The 13,269-nt window shown below is 45.9% G+C and overlaps 1 protein-coding gene across 2 annotated transcripts in view; it reads left to right on the plus strand.

Annotated features, from left to right (window-relative positions):
* SP7 (Sp7 transcription factor) overlaps positions 1-13,269 on the plus strand; it is a 35,412-nt gene that overhangs the window by 16,892 nt on the left and 5,251 nt on the right. Inside the window, exon 1 of one of the 2 annotated variants that reach the window (XM_083490381.1) lies at positions 11,080-11,098. The exons of the other annotated variant lie outside the window; for it this stretch is intronic. The gene's annotated coding sequence lies outside the window, so the exon portion shown is untranslated. Of the gene's footprint in view, positions 1-11,079; positions 11,099-13,269 lie in introns of those variants that run through there. 2 annotated transcript variants of the gene reach the window in all.

The following is a 13,269-nucleotide window of genomic DNA, read 5'->3' on the forward strand; positions in this document are numbered from 1 at the left end:
GATAAAGCCAAGGTTGCAGGTTTGATCCCCATATGGGGCATCTGCATATTCCTGCGTTTCAGGGGGTTGGACTAGATGATCCTCAGGGTCCCTTCCAACTCTACAATTCTATGATTTATGATTCTATGAAACAAGCCTTGCTGAAGCTTGGCAGGTCTGGGGCCCAGTCAATGTTTGGATGGGCGACCACCTGGGTGCTGTATTTATGCTGCCTTGGGCTCTGTGATGGAAGGAATGTCAAATAAAAATGCAAGGAAAATGTTTAATAAATAAATAAAACATCAAAATCAATCACCAGGGACACTTTTTACAGTTTAAAATTGGTATCAAAATAAACACAGCCCAAAAGACTCCAGCAGAAATCCTGGCCAGCCCCACTACCCAAACAGTTCCAATAGTCCTTAGCCAACATGCAGCTCCTTCTGAAAAGTCATGTGGACAGCTTGTGTCAAAAAGCCAGTAGAGACGTAGCCAGAATCGCTTCCGTTGGCACTGGATTCTGCAAAGTAGGTGCTGCTAGAGAGAAAGCATCGCTCCCTAGCGGAGATGGGGGATCTGTATCCTTCCAGACGTTCTTGGTCTCCAACTTGCATCAGACAACATGGCAAATAGCTAGGGGCGATGGGAATTGGAGTCCACCAACATCTGAAGAGCCACAGACTCCTGCTCCCTATGGAAGTATCAAGTACCACTGAGAGGTCCCAGAGAACGAGCAGATTTATACTGCTGTCCAACTCTGGTCAAAGACAAGAGGAACCTGTGACTTTCCAGATTTTGTCAGACTAGAACTCCCATCATCCTTGATCACTGGTGATGCTGGCTTGGGCTCATGAAGACCAGCCATGCCTGCAGGGCCACAGGTTCCCTGCTTCTGCAATTTCAGCCAAAGCGATTTTAGTCCCCAAACCCTCCTCTGAACTCTGAGGCTGTTTCAAATCGAGTGTTGAATGTGCATTGCTTGTTGACTTGGTAATGTCAGTGTGTATTTATTGCTGTGGTTTATCGAAACATTTTGTGAATCGCTCTGGGACTTCTATGGAAAGTGGCACGGAAACTTCATAAATGAAAACGCACCACAATAGATGCTCAGAGAGAGGCAACACCAGAAGATGTGGACTATGAACAACAAAAGAAGGCTGTTGCCTTTGTGTCTTGCTTGTAAGCTTCTCAGAAGTATCTGTTGGGAAGAGAAAAGTAGACAGACCTTTGGTTTGTTCAAGCAGGCCTTTTCTAGTGTTCTTAACACTCAGTCAGTTGGGTCAATATATTGGCTTTAAAAGCTGGGACGTGAATAAGTCATTCCTTCACTCTTCCTTTCACACAAACACTAAGCCTCTGACCATAGTTTCCCACTTACACCTGAATCAGGAAAATGTGGGTAGCAGCTTTGGAATAAGCCAGGATATTAATTCAACTTCAAACCATGGGTCAATCTCCTATCTGGTTACAAAGCTTCCTGATATAGATAAACTGGGTTAATGGAAGACTTCTAAGTTTGCTGGCACATGCGGTGAAAGGAGGATCAAGTGGGCTGTATGTTTGCCTCCCTATTGATTTGCTTACAGCTTTCCAGAGGACAGGCTGCTCAGTCCAGGTTCGGTTTGAAGAACCCTAAGAAGGGAGCAGTGGTCATCTAGCCCAACCCCCTTTTTGCCCAATGTGGGGCTCAAACAGACAACCTTGAGACTAAGAGTCTCATGCTCTACCGACTGAGCCATCTCACTCACCAACGTTTGGGCACCTGGACAGTAGGCTGAGCAGGAACACAGTTCACCTAGTCACACCTGGTGAGCTGTATTGCATCCCTGCTTAAATTTTATTAATTATTTCTAAATGTGCCTCTTTCTATTTAATTTCTATTAAGTATTTCTAAATGCGCACCTATACATATAAATTAGATTTTGCACATTTTATGCAGATTGTCCTCTTTCGGGTTGATGCGTTTCCTAAATAAGTGGCCACGCTAGAACTGTACTACTGCATCTCCTTTCAGGCTATACACAGCTTACAATGTAAGCCACATTTATGGGTCCCTACTAAGGCCAAGGAACGCGGGTGGCGCTGTGGGTTAAACCACAGAGCCTAGGGCTTGCCGATTAGAAGGTCAGCGGTTCGAATCCCCGGAACGGGGTGAGCTCCCGTTGCTCGGTCCCTGCTCCTGCCAACGTGGCAGTTTGAAAGCACGTCAAAGTGCAAGTAGATAAATAGGTACCACTCCGGCGGGAAAGTAAACGGCGTTTCCGTGCGCTGCTCTGGTTCACCAGAAGCGGCTTAGTCATGCTGGCCACATGACCCGGAAGCTGTACGCCGGCCAATAAAGCGAGATGAGTGCCGCCACGACTGGACCTAATGGTCAGGGGTCCCTTTACCTTTACTAAGGCCAAGTCTCACTGCGGTGATAAACTTATCCTTCCCCTCACATTTATTTTTCACAGGGACAGGCTCATATAGCCCAGTTTTCCCACCTCACTAGGCCTAAGTTACTGAAAGCTGGTCAGCCAGATGATAGGGCTGTAAAAAGGAATTTGTTGCATTGCTACTTCTATGATTGCCAAAATCTGCACCCATATTCTGAACAAGCCAGTCTGGTTGAACAAATTGGCCACTGGGTGATTGAGCAATGGGGTGTTTTGATGAGTACATTATCTGCTTTTCACTAAGTTGTTGCTGCAGTGACCGAGGTCACCTGGCAGACTACGCTCCACCCTTAGTTACATTGTCGTTTGAGAACCTTATCTCTAATCCTGGGGTAAACAACTTTATTTTGGCTGATGGTCAAGTTAGGATCAAGTTAGGATTTCTAAGTCAGTGCCATGGGCCCACACTTGACCACACCTCTCTCCCTTCCCCCAGCTCAGCCACCACGGAAAGAGGGAAAGTGTGCACACAAATGTCACTTTTCCAAGGGATCTGGGCAAAAATCAGATCTAGTGAAATGAACCAGAGCTTTGAAAAGCATAGAAATCTGAAAAAGGAAGCAGGAAAGAGTTTACAGTGTTTACATTTCTTCCATTGAAATCAGTGTGGCTTTAAAGAGCATAACAGTCACAGTTGATTTCTCCTTGTGCTAACCTTGCTCAAAAGATTCACTGACAACCCCTGGTTTTTAATTGGTGTGTGTCTATGATGCAGGAGACGAGCTTGAATGATGAAGCCCATCCGCGTTTTGCCTCACCGTAAAACTGCTACCTTTTAACCAAACGTTTTACAAAGTCCGTTTTGCAAAACAAGCCGTGTGTGCGCACACCAAAAAGCGCATTTTCCAGCTTATTGTGGGCCCTGTTGACTTGTTATGCTTGGAAAAGACAGCCTACCCTGTCAGCATGACCGGAATCCTCATAAAAACAGCCCCAACTCAGGGAGAAAGAGAGGGAGAAAAGGATGGTGTAAACCACAAATAACGAAATATGAAACATAAAAAAACACAGCTTCTAAGATGACAATTTCTCTTCAGGAGCAAACAAATTCCAAGCCAACTACACAACGAGCAGGGATAGAAATTACAGTTCCAGCAGGGCAGGAATCTACTTCTTGACCTCCAGGCAAATCGCTTGCTGGCTTTTGCAATAGAAGGCCTATGACTCATTGCTCATATTTGCTAGGCTGTAGCCCTAGTTCGAAAAGTCCCGAGGCAGTGGAAGAAGTTGCCACTGCAGAGCCTTCTGTCCTGTTCCCTTCCCAGGCTCTGTTGATCACTGTCCTCCCACAGCTGCCACAGGCATTCAAAGTCCTGCTTGGCTCAGAGGATGGAGGAAAAGTAAACAGTGGGAACCAGGAAGGAATTGTGCAGAAGGCATAGTGATGGCTTCCCACTCAAGGTAAATGCCGGTTTTGTGGATTCCTAGCCTAACCCAGCAGGGCAGGCTGAGATTCTGGCAGGACAGCCTTCGCCAACCTGTTGTCCTTTAGGTGTTGTTGGACTACAACTCCCATCAGCCCCAGCTGTCCTGGCTGATGGGAGTTGTAGTCCAAAACAGCTAGGGGGCACCAAGGTGGTGAAGGCTGTGCTAGGTTAACAGTCTTAAAGAAGAGCTAGTGGTTAAGTACTTAATTTCTTTGACTGAAACAAAAATAAAGACTTGGGTTTGTGCTTATTCTCAGACCACAATGGCCTTCCCTTCTAAATGCAGATAGGTAGGGGCTTCCACAATCCATGATGGTGAATAGTTGACATATTAGATGTGTCTTCATAGGCTCCAGTGATGAACTCCTTCCATACTAAACAGTCTTTGGTACTGATCCCTGGGGATGCGGGTGGCGCTGTGCCTCTTGAATTTGCCAATCAGAAGGTTGGCGGTTCAAATCCCCACAACGGGGTGAGCTCCCGTTGCTCTGTCCCGGCTCCTGCCAACCTAGCAGTTCGAAAGCACACCAGTGCGAGTAGATAAATAGATACCACTGCGGCGGGAAGGTAAACAGCGTTTCTGTGCACTGCGGTTTCCATCACGGTTTCCGTTACGCCAGAAGTGGTTTAGCCATTCTAGCCACATGACCTGGAAAGCTGTTGGTGGACAAACGCCGGCTCCCTCAGCCTGAAAGCGAGATGAGCGCCACAACCCCTATAGCCGCCTTTGACTGGACTTAACCGTCCAGGGGTCCTTTACCTTTTTTTTTACTGATCCCTGGCTCAAATTCATGCATTGCTTGTTTAATGTCAGATCACTTGCTTCCCTTGAGCTACACAGACTTCCTTTTCCATGGCTTACAAGGCCTTCCATTCCTTCTGGGGTGCCCATGTGTTCTACCTTGTGGAGAACAGTCTTCTATTTGAAGGGCTGACAGGGGGGCAGTCCTCTATTTTTCTTTCATTCTTTCTTAACCCCTTACTCTCCAAGCAGTGCACAGTAAGATAAAATAGACATAAAATCAGCTAAAACTGATCATAACATTGAAAAACTGACTTAAGACACCTGCTGAAGTTTTTTTGAGGCCTTTATTCAGCATTTTTAAGGAGTCCTGTATTTGAATGGCTGTTTGGTTGAAGGCTGTTTCAAAGATATGGAGCCCTAAAGAAGGGAGGAAAGCAGAAATGGGGTATTGAAGTTGCCCATCGACAGCCAACTGAACAGACACAGAGGTCACACCTAGTCAGCCTTTCCCACTAGGATGTTATACAGGTATTCTAGTAATTATTTCTACATTTGACTCTGTGAATATAAATCAGCACATGCAAAATTTATGCAGACATCTCGTTTTGGTGACACAAAACTGGACAATTTAGTTCTTCATTTGACAGCGCAAGGAACTGAGACTCAATCAGCACCTGACTTGCAGGGATCTGGCTTCCATTCAGCAGTGCCTGACTGGCCAACAATCTATTGGGGTTCTTCAGGAGTGCCGTCACCCAGTTCCTAGGTGCCGATATCCGACAACTGTAGACTGGATCCAAAAGGGATATTCACACATAGTTCTGATTTGATACCACATTGTGCCACTCAAAAGTTGGCACGTGAAGTTTGGATTTCAAATTTTGTTTTGGATAGTGGCATTTGTTATCTCAAAATGTGAGTGTGTTGTTGTACACTTGTCAATCATGTTGTAAAGACCACGAGTTCTTGATTTTTTACCTCTCTATGATTCTGGGATTGCCAGTCTTGGTGCGCAGTATTTAAAGGCATATGAAGATACACAATATGAGGGCAATAAATATTTATTGTAAGACGTGCTGGCAGCCAACAATGGCAGCCCTTTGTTAAATTCTCCCTTTCTCCCTTTGGATGTTTTGCTGTGCTGTCCTGGCCGGGGCTGATGGGAATTGTAGCCCAAAACATCTGGATGGCAGCAGATTGGCAAAGTGCAATTTACGTAGTATTCTGACAACCCATTGGTGGCAGCTAATAGTTGGGCTAGAGAATCACACAACTTAACAATGTTAGGACATAAGGGATTCGTTCCTACATGTTATTTTTTATGTTGAAACACTTTGGAATGCCTTGTTCTTGTACTTGTGGATAACACATCTAAATCTTTAAACAAACTCTTAGTAATGTCCCAGAGTGTTTATGAACTACGAAAGTGGTGGTGTTGGCCAGTATCCCTGTGGGTCATGACCATCTCCAAAGTACTTTTTGTAAGTTGGAATTGAAATGTCATCTAGTACAGTGTTCATCAACACTGGGTTCCCAGATGCTATTGGACTACAACTCCCAACATCCCTTACCATTGCTTAAGCTGGCTGGGGATGATGGGAGCTGGAGTCCAAAGCAACATCTGGGAAATCAAGGTTGAAGAACACTTATGTAGTCCAGGCAACTCCCAAGAGACTGTGATCTACTCCCACTATAAAAAAAAACTGGCAGTGATCTACCCAAGATGGCAGCTAACTGGGCAGCGATCTACCCAAGATGGTGGCTAACTACCCAACGTTGTTGAGGTTTTTTTTGGGGGGGGGGCATAGTTGTTGAGCTTTTTAGAGGGAGAGAGGCCACAATTTTTTCAATTGATCTACCTACGACACCCCGGTGATCTACCTAGGACAGCCTGGTGACCTACCAGTAGATTGCAATCTACCTGTTGGACATCCCTGATCTAGTCCAAATCATAATAGACACTCCTGCATAAATTAGCCCACCCCTTGCTGCTTCGTGTGAATTATTATGCGCCGCGTGGTCAAAGGAGGGTGCAATATGAACTGGGCGATGTATCCCTTCCTGCAAGGAACTGCTTCATAAAAGGAAACTTGAAGGTTCCTTCCTTGGTGTAACTAGACCCAAAACGGTAGTCCTACACAGCAGGCAACTCTGAGACACATCAGAGCCCAACTCACCCAACTGAAGCTGCTCCTCTTTTTCTGACGGCCATTTCAGAAGCTTCTGAGGACTGCCTTGGTCACAGGAGTCTCCTGAGCCACTAGGGAAACATCCTTCTTCCCCCAAAGATTGACAGATGGGTGGTGTTGCTATAACTCACGTGTTTTGCATGCAGAGAAGTGGGCTTCACCTTTCAGGTGAATGATGCAGAGGGAGATGGTCCAGCGGCTGTATCTTCCACATCTTCCTTTCCAGGTTCTGCCTCCTCATCCTCTACCTCCATCTGCTCTTGTGCAGTGGCGTAGCGTGGGTTGTCGGCTCCCGGGGCAAGGCAAGTAATTTGCACCCCCCTAACCCGTGGATTTGCGCCCCCTAACCCTAACCCCCAGATGTTGCGCCCGGTGCTGCCAGACCCCCCTGCACCCCCCACGCTACGCCACTGCTCTTGTGGCAATTAAAAAACCCTTTTTGGGGTATTTGGAGGGAAGCGGATGGGTGGAAGGACTAGAGTAGGTGGGAGGTACAGCATTTACCACTCTGCCACTAACACTGAATGTAAAGTCCAGTTCTCCAGTATGTGACCTGGGAAAGCAACCCAATCCAGTTTAAATGTGAAGGAATATATCCCTCTATTTTTGTGCCAGTGCTCAAGTTAACTCCCAGCTGGTAAAGGGAGTTCTAATGGAGAAGAAGAAGAAGAAGAAGAAGAAGAAGAAGAAGAAGAAGAAGAAGAAGAAATTTTATTTATACCCCACCCTCCCTGGCCAGAGCTGGGCTCAGGGCGGCTAACAATAAAGATTACAGTAAAAACATAATAGGGGGTGGGGAAACTGTAGCCTTATGAGGCTTTGCCCTCGGGTGGGAAAAATATTGCGCCCGGGAATGGGAGATGGGAGTCAACAGACACTCAAGGAATAGTTTCGGAGAAAAAGCTTTTATTTCTACCATCCATGAACTGGTAGAAGGAGCAAGTGTGATCGTTCACAAAAGGCATGCACGAGTTCACAATCATGTGCACAGAGTTTATATACCCCTTCCTGTTCCCTCCCCCTTTCTCCTCCCTCAGGAGTCCTGCCCATGAGTTCCTCTGAGCATGAACAGAAAGCGCCTGCTTTGGGACTCTTTTGGACTCTTGGCACCCTTCCCAGGAATGAGAACGGTTCAGCATGTCCAAAGGTGTTGCAAACTAGAATGAGATAAGATTCAGCTCTCAGGCCTGCTCTGACAGAGTCTATTCATTAGCTTTTTGAAGCATTCTTGTACTGATAAAAAGTAATGGTTTGCCCTTGCCACAGCATCTTGTGAGAAAAGCAGAGAAGAGCAGAGAAAAGCTGTTTTGGATTTTTAGAAGACAAAAGGAATTTTGGACAGTTTGAGGCTTGGGGGGTGTGTGACTTCGGGCCTAGGTGGGGTCACCTGTCCTCACCTCCTACATTTCCTGGGAAGGGTGCCAAGAGTCCCAAAAGAGTCCCAAAGAAGGAGCTTTCTGTTCATGCTCAGAGGAACTCATGGGCAGGACTCCTGAAGGAGGAGAAAGGGGGAGGGAACTGGAAGGGGTATATAAACTCTGTGCACGTGATTGTGAACTCGTGCATGCCTTTTGTGAACTATCACACTTGCTCCTTCTACCAGTTCATGGATGGTAGAAATAAAGCTTTTTCTCTGAAACTATTCCTTGAGAAATGTGAAGGAATATATCCCTCCATTTTTGTGCCAGTGCTCAAGTTAACTCCCAGCTGGTAAAGGGAGTTCTAATGAATAATAATAATAATAATAATAATAATAATAATAATAATAATAAATTTTATTTCTATCCCACCCTCCCTGGCCAGAGCTGGGCTCAGGGCGGCTAGCAATAAAGATTACAGTAAAAACATAATAGGGGGTGGGGAAACAAAAAAATAACCAATTTAAAATACAGGTGAAAATGCAATTTAAAATGCAGTCTCATTTTAAAAGTAGCCAATGGTTCACATAAAGCGAGGGAAACATAAGGGTCAGACTGAGTCCAAGCCAAAGGCCAGGTGGAACAGCTCTGTCTTGCAGGCCCTGCAGAAAGAAATCAGATCCCTTAGGGCCCTGGTCTCATGAGACAGAGCGTTCCACCAGGCCGGAGCCAGTGTTGAAAAGGCCCCGGCCCTGGTTGAGGCTAATCTGACTTCCTAAGGGCCCGGGACCTCTAGAGTGTTGCTATTTATGGACCTTAAGGTCCTCCGTGGGGCATACCAGGAGAGGCGGTCCCGTAGGTAGGGAGATAATGCATTGTACTTATAGTAATGAATGCAAATTTGAACTAGTATTATTATTTTATTATTTATTGAATCGGGAAGAATCTTTTGTCACGGAAATGTTCTAATTCTAGAAGAGGCTTCTCCTCTCTTGCTCACTGAAAGATTTTCAACACGAGCCATGGTGACGAGATAAAGGGACCCCAAGCAGGGAGGCTCTCTAAGCCAGGGCTGGGTCCCCAAAATGCCGTTGAATTCCCCTGTTTGCTCTGGCCAGCAGGACGAATGATCAAGAATGTTGGGAGTTCGAGTCTGGCCATATCTGGAGGGCCACAGGTTCCCAGCTCCTCTGCATTTTAAGCCTTTGAGGGATTAACTGAGAACAGAGTGCATCTGATGTGTTTGATGATGATGATGATAATAATGTGGTACCACATGTCGGTCTTGGAAAACTGTGCTCATGTGAAACACCAGACTGAAAAACATAAAGGGGGCAAATGAAGAGGAAGTTGTTTGGGGGAGGCAAAGAGCTTGGTTTAAAATGCCACAACATAATTTAATTAAAAGAAGCCATTAAGCGGGGCAGTGGGGGGAGGGAACCTGGGGAGATTGAAAACAGGAGTTGCTCAGAAGTCGCCATAATAATAAGATGTTCAAAAGCAAGATTTAGATGGCAGGGATGGGTTACGATATAACTTGGCATTCCCCCCCCCTACACACTTACTGTTTGCTAGCACAGAAGTGTGTTTTTGAGCAGAGAGAATAGCTTTAAATAGGACAGTTACTGTTATAGGATTTTGTGCCATTTCCAGCCCCACAAGTTCTGCCGATCTCTGCATTGGCATTAGATGTAACTTAAATATTATTTATCTAGGCTTGCTAGCCTGCAAACCTGAGATTTCCTTCTCTCCTGCTAAACCTGATGATTAAGGCAGAGACGCCGCGGCCTCAGCTTCTCCTGCGTGTTCCTCTTATCCTTCCTTCTTCCTCCACTTCTGTGGTCAAAACTGACCATACAACAGCTATTGCCTTGCTTGTTTTCTTGAGTTCCTCTTGTTCTCTGGTGTACAGTGATGACTTTACAAATAATGTCATATAAATTGCATGGTTGTCTTAGTCTGTTCTCATCATTATCTTAAGCCTTGTTCTGCGTCTGTGAAGTTACACTGAGTTCTTTACTCTGAGAGGTTTTTAAAGCAGATGCATATGATTAATTCCCAAGGGCTAACTTGAACCACTTATTGCAGAGGTAGAAAACATGGTCCCTTCCAGATGTTGGTGGACCAACTCCCATAAGCCCCAGCCAGCCCAGTCAGTGTTCAAGGGTGAAGAGTGCTGATGTTGACTCTCCCCAAATTAGGTCATATCCACATCATATGGGGAAGGCATGTGACTTCCCCGAAGAATCCTGGGAACTCTACTTCCCATCAGCTGATGAACAGTAAAACTGAAATCACAGCACACAGTGATGCCAGGCATTTGACAGGTCTACCTTCCAGATCCACTATCCACCTTCTAGGCTAGAATCTGATCAGGATCTGGCTGGCAGACCCAAAAAATATTTTCCACTCCTACATTAGAGACTCATGATAGTATAAAATTGTGGAAGTTGATGGGTTGCGCTGGTTGTTTATTTGTTAAATTTGTATCCCGCCCTTCATCCCAGGGCAGAAAACAACAAGGGATAAAGCTGTTTTAAAAAACTTAAAAACTATTTTAGTACAGATGCAGACTGGAAAAGGCTGGTTAAAAGAGGAAGATCTTCAGTAGGCAAGTGGAGGGCAGCTGCCATAATGCTAAGTGTCCAGTGTGGTGTAGTGGTTAAGAGTAGTGGACTCATAATCTGGTGAACCGGGTTTGATTCCCCGCTCCTCCACATGCAGCTGCTGGGTGACCTTGGACTAGTCACACTTCTCTGAAGTCTCTCAACCTCACTCACCTCACAGAGTGTTTATTGTGGGGGACGAAGGGAAAGAAGATTGTTAGCCACTTTGAGACTCCTTAGGGTAGTGATAAAGCGGGATATCAAATCCAAATCCAAACTCTTCTTCTTCCTACATTGTGTGGAGCAGGTCTCCGGATAAGATGTTATGAGGAACATGCACATTGTTGCGGTGAGAGGTGGGGGAGTGAGACTGCACTTGCTTGTGGTCAGGACACGCATAGGGTTTTCCCATGCCTTCCTCTGAAGAGATGCCAGTGGCTGTGATCCCATGTGCGCATGTTCATCATGATGTGCGAAAGAGGCTCTTCTCATTGGCTCCTCGGTCTTTCAGTCTCCTCTGCCCGCCCAGTGGCAACTCTTTTGGTGCAAACTGAGCGATGCCACTCATCCACAATACCTGATCATCTTCCCCGTCCCATATGGGATTGAGAACACATGCATGAGAGTCAGAAAAGGGCGAGTGAGATGCCTGTAACACCCACTGACAATTATCCTGCACACCATCACCTGTCAAACCTCTCTGCATCACACATACCGAATTCTGTGGCCCTCCTGTCTAAGCATAAGCTGAGGTTCTTTGAGTGCTGGTTTCTCTAAAAGGTAAAGCTAAAGGGACCCCTGACCATTAGGTCCAGTCATGACCGACTCTGGGGTTGCGGCGCTCATCTCACTTTATTGGCTAAGGGAGCCGGCGTACAGCCAGCTGTGGCCAGCATGACGAAGCCGCTTCTGGCGAACCAGAGCAGTGCAGGGAAACGCCGTTTACCTTCCTGCTGGAGCGGTACCTATTTATCTACTTGCACTTTGACGTGCTTTCAAACTGCTAGGTGGGCAGGAGCAGGGACCGAGCAACGGGAACTCACCCTGTTGCGGGGATTCGAACCGCCGATCTTCCGATCGGCAAGTCCTAGGCTCTGTGGTTTAACCCACAGCACCACCCTGCTGGTTTCTCAACCACTCGCCAAATGCCATACTTGTAAGGAGCAGCCATGGATGCTCAGAGGACATGGCACCCTGGGTAGAACTTCTTCAAGCGGTGCTTTGTGTTAGCACGTCATGTGCAAAATGAAAGTGCAAATGCCTTCAATCTGATCAGGAGGCTCTGGCCTAAAGCCAGTGGTCTCCATCTCATGCTAATGAAGGAGAAGGCATCAATACAAATACTGTGGCTGCGTAACCCACCCAAGAGAAACCATTGCAGCAGGGAACACAGTTGCCCACTGTTAAGATGTGCCAAGCACGCTCTCTCCCAATGTTTGTGGTTCTCCTGAAAGTCTGGCCTTTTGAAATGGAGATGTTTCGTATCGGCCTCGGCAACTTAACCTTTGTACCATTTCAACACAGTCTTTTTTTTAGTCAATGCATTGCCCGTGACAAGCTTCGCCGTGCAAGACAAATTAACGGAGCCCCCAAACACATTATCTTTCCCCTGCTGTTGTTGATCTTCCAAAGTTTTCAAAATACTTCTGTAGTTACTCCCTGTCTTGCAGAACCTTACCATGAGAATTGAGTTGGAGGAAGGGCCAGGGCCAGATTCAAGACTGGTGCCACACAGGGTGCGGAGTTGAGGGGTACAAAACAACAACAACAACCCTATATTTATATGGGTACCTGCTGAGGAGATCCATAAAAAAGCAACTGTACCAAAAGGAATTATTGTGAAAATAAAATTATTATTTTTCTGGGCAGGGGGCAGGGGCAAGAATGTCATAGTATCAAAGTCCACCTCTATATGGGGCTGTAAAATGCAAGTTTATACAAGGTCAGATTATTTGTCCATCTCACCCACAGTTGTCTACTCTGAGTAGCACTGGATCCTGGACCACTAGCAGAGAGTCCTTTCCATTGCTTGTCACCCAGTCCTTTATTCCATAGGTTAAAGGGATTAAATATGGAATTAAGCGAGAGACTTTCTCTATGCAAAGCATGCATTCTAACACTAGACTACAGTCCCTTCTTCCCTGTCTTGTAGTCTAGCAACATGTCTTAATGACTGACCAGCCATAGTCTCAGGGAAGTATATAAGCAATGTGTGCCTTATCTCAAGGATAGCGAAATTTTGTCTCTCCAGATGTTGGTGGACTGCAACTCCCATCATCCTTGACCATTGGTCATGTTGGTTGGGGCAGATGGGAGCTTCCCTGTCCCTTCTTTATACCTTACAGTCAATTTGGAAGAGATTACAGTTCAACTAATTTAAAATGGTTTTCATTTAGACAATGTGCTGTGGGTGTTCATATTGTGGTCAATTCTGTCTTAGTCAAGTTGGGTGAATGAAATGAACTTTGTAGGTACATGCTAGAATTAAGAGTCAACAGTTCTTAAAGATAAAATTCATGCATTTGCC

The sequence above is a fragment of the Podarcis liolepis genome (genome assembly GCF_965112155.1).
Source record: "Podarcis liolepis genome assembly, chromosome: 2".
Lineage (NCBI taxonomy): Eukaryota > Metazoa > Chordata > Lepidosauria > Squamata > Lacertidae > Podarcis > Podarcis liolepis.